Consider the following 6,706-nt stretch of genomic DNA (forward strand, 5'->3'; position numbering starts at 1 on the left):
AGCCCGAGAGACAGTAGGAAGGTTCACTTCGCCATCAGCCACGGTAAGATCCACGTCTGTTAAACGTCGAAACGCGGTCTGCCTCGGATGACGTCAGAGCCGAACTGTGTCAAAGAGCGTATTTTGCGGTAAAAACGGATAGTGAACTCGCGGGGACTGTACACCGTCCTGGATCGCTCAGAATTCGCCAAAGTAACTGTTTGTGGGCCGTCCGTGTGGATTACAATTCCGTGTGGCAAATGGTGACTTTATTTCCACTTTTATGGCGAGCATTAATTTTGATCATTTATGGCATCTTTCATTGAGTAATCCTAGTCAGGGCGAAAGACAATCTGATAGGAACATACCGTAGAGGTCGCCTCTGAACTGCTAAATGTGCTGTTAGAATTTAAGACTTGCTTTCAATTGAAAATAGTGAATCTCCAAGTGTTGTATGTGAGAGACCTTACGTAATATAATTTTGATTGGAACTTTAAACTTTTATTTAAAATCATAGTCGTGATCCCGCAAAGAAATAGGAGAATAGAAACTTTTCTTTCAGTAGACTGGACCAGAATGTGGCCGTGCAGGCTGGAAACTAAGGTCAGTATGTTTCCCTTCACTTTCTGGCTGACCACAAAATTAGTTGTCAGGCATGAATAAGAAGACGAACAAACTAATGTTTAACTTTTACCCGCCGCCACACAGTGGGAGTCTGGCTCGAAGTCGACGTGGAACTCATCTCAAAAGTGTTCCATTGGGACTCTGTGAAGCCAGTCCATTTGAGGAATGTATTGTCCACAAACAACTGTCTCACAGATACTGCTTTGTAACATTTTTAATGTTGATACAATCATCGTCTCCGAACTGTTTCTGTGCTATACGCAGTACACAACGCTGTAAAATACTTGTACATTAAGCACAATAAGGGTACCACACCATAACCGGAAGCCTCCCCCTCCCCCCCATCACGATAACACTACCTTCTCCGTTCTTTACCATTGGCACTACACGTGATGGCAGGTAAAGTTTACCAGGCATTCTCCAAATCCAGACCCTAGAGGTGAAGTATCCTTGATGGATTTGTTACTCAGGTGACATCCAGTGACTAATCTGCTTTCGAAGTCACTGTGCTCTGCTGGCCGAGCTACCCTGCTGTAACTGCTTCTCTACTGACAACACAACACTCGTTGCCTACTTTTATACTGGCAGGTCCGCTTCTCGTGAGATCTGGTCGTCAGTTCTACATTACATAGCGTGTCCGGATATTTTTGATCACATAGCGTAAACTAGACTCAAGTTGCCTTCAGAGAGTACTTGTACACGCAGAAATGAAGAGAGGATAAATAATCGAGCTACTAATGGGCCCGAGACAATTCTTTCGCTGCCCTGCGAGTGAATCAAGTTACAACCGGTTTACCGCTACGTAATGAAATTTCGGCTGCCTCTACGGGTATGTCAAAAAAGCGACAGTGGTTGTTGAACTTTCGTTAATTGGACCTGTTAGGGCAACCGCTTACCAACAGTTTCTTTTCTCTCTTTCCACTTGCGAATTAGTAAGACATTCCTTGCTTAAGTGCAGTGTTTGCGTTGTCACATTTGTGTTTGTGTACGTCATACACAGTATGCCACTGTTCACATGGTTCTACACACAGCTTTTGCCGTATTTGTTTACTGAGAGAAGTTGTGTAGTGGTTAGCACGTTACACTCGGATTGGAGGAACTGGGATCCAATTAATTCCGGACGTACTTAAATCAGTTAGAGCGAATTCTCGGGTGGTTCCTTTAAAATGTCACGGCTGATATCATTTGTCATAATTGTCCAGTCAGAGATATGGGTGCGCATCGAATGAACTTGTCGGCGGGATGTTATGTGGTCATCCTAATTCTTTTCACAGGAACCATCCCGGAATATTTGCCTAAAGCTCTTTAAGAAAATTCCGGTAAATCTAAATCTAATTAGCGGTACAGGGATATGAATCCTCGTTCTCCCTAATAAGCATCAAGTGTCTTACTCGCTGCGCCACATGGTGCAAGGGCAGCATTATGCTCGAACCACGATTTTCTTGACATATTAACGGGCTCATTTTCCATTGGGATTGATACAGTATATTGAAGGACGTCAAGGAAAGCTGATCTACTTGTACGGAGCAGGGAAATGAAAAATCTCATCAGACGATCGCCAACGGTGCATACGGATTTTCATGGCAAATTTAGCTTAAGAAATATAATTAAAATAGAATGATGAATTTCATTATACTAAATTTGGCAAATCTAGTTGAAGATGTGAAAATCTAACGTGAAGTACGCCCCATCCAGCTATACTTCGCGCTGCAGAAACCGATGGAGAATGCTGAACTTGGGATAAGATATTATTCACCTCCAGTCCCAGCACTTTAGAACGTAGTAAGAAAATTGATACAACCACTAAACCCCCGATTCTTTAAAGAATCAAATGCCCAACGTCTGATTACTTTACAAATTACTTAGTGAGTTAAATATTTGACGCTAAGCATAACCGAGAAAAAGTTTAGAAAAGGTTTGAAACTGTGCTTAAAATTTGTTGGGAGGCGCTAAGTGATCTCATTATGATACACTGGATGAATATAGTCTCGGCAATTTTCATTCCATTTTAAGCAAAAACGCATCTCGATATCTGAAACGTCACATCTCCTGAACTACGTTCGGTGCAATGATATAATTATGCAGATACATTCAGTGATATATGTGGGTACTGGCTGCAACTGATTGTGAATAAAGTCGGGAGTAAAGCAGTAATAAATGGAAACGTCATGCCCTATGCTGAAGTTTTACTACATGAATAACGAGTACGTAGTAGGCGATAATTTTTTTTATCTCATTATCTCATCATCTTTTTGTAGGGAGAGAGGGTGACCGTGAGGGGGGAGAGAGGGGGGGGGGACGAGAAAAACATTCGTGAAGGTTTGAAACTATGTGTAGCGTTTGCTGGAAGTCGCGGAGTGCTCCCATTTTCAAATACTGGGTGAATAAAGTCCGGCTATTTGCTCGCCGTCAGTTAACACTGTCTCAATACCAGGGGTATCCAACTCGCGGCCCAGTCCGTATGCGGTCCAAAGCAAGTTTCAGTGGGGCACGCGATCGGAAAAAACCCATGAAAGTGTGTTTATGTAAAGTTATGATAAAGTGAATATTTTAGATTTGAAACTCCCGCCACACGATGCTCTCTCCCTTTGTGTTCAGCGGTTATTGTTAGTGTTATGTAATATTTTTTGTGCGGCTCAAAAATACTCGTCTTCTCCCAAAGTGGCCCAGGTAAGCTAAGATGTTGGACACACCACCTCAAGAGAAACACACGGCTTCTAACTGCAATCCTAGTATTACTGTGTCAAACTTTTAACAGAAGATTATACCTTTAAATGAGTAGATTATGACAGCATTTTAAATTTTTAAATTCGGTCAGTAATTACGCGAAGTATTGAAAATCAGATTTTTCTTATCCCTTGGGGACATTAGTTAGGCAACCTGCAGCTGGAACGTGGTTCCGGGATAGTCGCTTAGTACGAGTAATATACCTGTAGATTCTTGCAACGTTCGAGGTACTGATCATTTGTGCCCATCGAATCGGAAGCTTCATATTTTACAGTTTAATGTCTGTTGACATACCACATCCTATATTTCATTCATGATGACGCAGCTCTTTAAAAAAAGAACTTACGTTGCTGCTTTCTCCCATAAATCGTACCAACGAAAATATCTGGCCTATTATTACAACGTACTATTATTATCTTATCAAGCGAGGGCGATGCAGTGGTATGGCGCCGATTTCCAATTCGGGAGAAGCTATTTGAGTTGCACGCTGTAGACCACTATAATGGGAATGCTTGCGTGACGATGCGAGCTTTTTCACTCAGTTCTATAATTATCTATTTCGCTGGGAGACCACGTCTGCGGTATAAGTTTGGCGGCACTATTAGAATGCTGCTTGTCGCAATTCTAACTGCTTCTTGCATACATTTTGAAGTCCGTTCACTTGCAGGATACACGAAAGACAAGTGTTGTGCCAAGGCTGTTTTCTGGTTGTTACGAAATGTCGCCAACAGACCGCATGTTGTGTGCTCTACAAGTAATGTTCAGCAGCTTCTGGTACATTTTCATCCACAAAGTATACACTCTTGTGTTTTCTCACAGTTTGCTTCCTGATAATTACTCTCATGACTGCTAGCGATTTCGAAATCTGATGTCATCTTCCTTCCACAGCTGAGCTGCAAATGAAAAACAGAACTGTTTCGTAACTGTTTTCACATTTTCTTGCTGCAACATATTTTATTTCTTACAGACACGTTTCAGCCTTACTTAAAGTAAAAGGCGAAACGTTTTTGGAAGAAATGAAATACGTTGCAGCAAGGAAAGGCGGTTTTTATTTACAAAACGAATAGTTCTGTGCTTGCTTCGAATAATGGCCACACAAACGAACTTGTTACAAAAATAGCAACAAGAAGATGAAGAAGAAGAAAAGGAGGAGGAAGAAGAAGGAAAGTGGTAAGACTGACTCGCTAGTCCTTGTGCATAGGGGGATTCTGAAAACTTCCTGTGACCTGTACAGAAATAGGACAGTTTTGCATCACACGTTTTCAACATATCTCCCCACCCTCCTCGTCTTGCCTCTCACCATCCCCAAACTGACACAACTCTTAATTCGTTGTTGCAGATTATTATCTAATCAATTTAAGAAGAAATCGTGTGATAGGCGATCAACCTAGCTTTCAATAGCATGTTTGCCGTTTTCATTGTCGTCAAAATGACGGTGGGTCAGGTGTTTCTTGAAGTCAGGAAACAGATGGTAGTCCGGAGCGACCAGGTCAGGTAAACAGAGGAATAATAGACCAGTTGGAAACGCTGGACCTTCAGTTTGGTGGCCATAATGTGGGACGTGTAAGAAGTTGTTGCATTGGCCTGCAACAAAAGGATCCCTTTGGTTAATTATCCAAGGCACTTTGTTTTAAATTCCTCGTTCAGCTGCTCGAGGAAGTTAGTGTAATAGTCTCAGAGTATACTAAAGCACTGACGTAGGTAGTGTGCCATCACAATACCTGCTGTATCCCAGAAAACGGGTGTCATGTCTTTTTCTGGATGCGAGACTTAATGTTCATGAGGACCCTCTGTGGTATCTTTTCTTTGACTGTTCGTCGGTGTGCGGAGCATAAACTTTGACCCTTGTTTCATTCTCAACCAATAATCTAGACAAAAAGTCCTTTATAGCATCGAAATGTGTCAAAACAGCTCTAAATTGTTCAGGACATGTCTTCTCATCTACGCAGTGTTCAACCATTTCGGCACTCATTTCGTTGAAATCTTCCTCCAGTGTAGGATATTGTTAATAATTGAGGCTACGAGGACCTGCGCAGTATCTCTGATATCTTTTCGTCGAATATTCGCCGATCATTCAGAATCAATTGATGGATAGGATCACCCGTCGTCGGATCTCTTGGTGTTTTGGGCTGTCCACTGTGGGGTTTATGGTCAACGGAGGGCTATGTAGCTTTGAAACGAGGCTAGTAGGTTTTGAATGTGTCCTGGGAAGGACACTGCTCCCATAGTGGTTTAAACATCTCATTCTGGATGTCCTTTACAGACTTTCCCCGGACAGGCAAATGCTTCATGACACCGCTGAAACTTATTTGAGCCTTGCTCATTTCACCTTCTACCCGATTAAAAATTGTTATAAGAATAAGAAACACCAGATTTTTGCAAACGTACATAACCGTATAGCAAGTTTCATTTGATGGCAAATGCATTTCTCTGTTTCAGTAGGAATGGGTCAAAGCCAGAAACTTTTCAGCACTACCTCGCCGATGGATTACTGTTAATTGTGTGCAGTACTTCGTATCGGATGAATACGTATTTCGACATCTTGCAAATACTGTATTGAGTGTTGTAGGTGAAAAGGAATCCTCTCTGATGAAACGATCAGATCGTACTGTGACAGATTTAATTGCTTATAATCTGACAGTCGTACGTAGATATCAGTAAGGAGGTAATTGCTTACAAGAGGAGTGAATAGCCCGAATAAAAGAAGACGTGGGAAAAACATAAAACCGCTGATGCTTTTGTACGTATTTTCACAACAAATAATTTTCTTTAGCAGCCGCTTTATCGGTCTTAAAAAACACCGATCAGTCTCCAAGCATTCCTACGTCACATTGTGTGACATAATGGTATCCAACAACTTTTCTAGCTGAAAACATATGACGCTAAATGACCTGTATACACAGCTTAACAATTATTGATGCATACATTAGCAGTAATGAAGCACCAATTGTTTCTCTATAAGCATTTATAGACAGTCAGCTTCAATAAAATTCGTCTTACAAGGTGATGTACTTACAAAAATGGTTCAAATGGCTCTGAGCACTATGGGACTCAACTGCTGTGGTGATAAGTCCCCTAGAACTTAGAACTACTTAAACCTAACTAACCTAAGGACATCACACACATCCATGCCCGAGGCAGGATTCGAACCTGCGACCGTAGCGGTCGTGCGGTTCCAGACTATCGCGCCTTTAACCGCTCGGCCACTCCGGCCGGCGATGTACTTACAAATTTGAGCCTTTGTTAGATGTTCGCATATGTTGGTCTGAGAGTAGCAACTTTGACTAGTAGTCTAAACCAGTCACTGCTTCTACTTTGCACGTCTGCGCCAACTTTATAAGGCCTTTGTGCGATCCCGGCTTGAATAGAGATGTGA

Source organism: Schistocerca americana, chromosome 2, assembly GCF_021461395.2.
Source record: "Schistocerca americana isolate TAMUIC-IGC-003095 chromosome 2, iqSchAmer2.1, whole genome shotgun sequence".
Classification (NCBI taxonomy): Eukaryota; Metazoa; Arthropoda; class Insecta; order Orthoptera; family Acrididae; genus Schistocerca; species Schistocerca americana.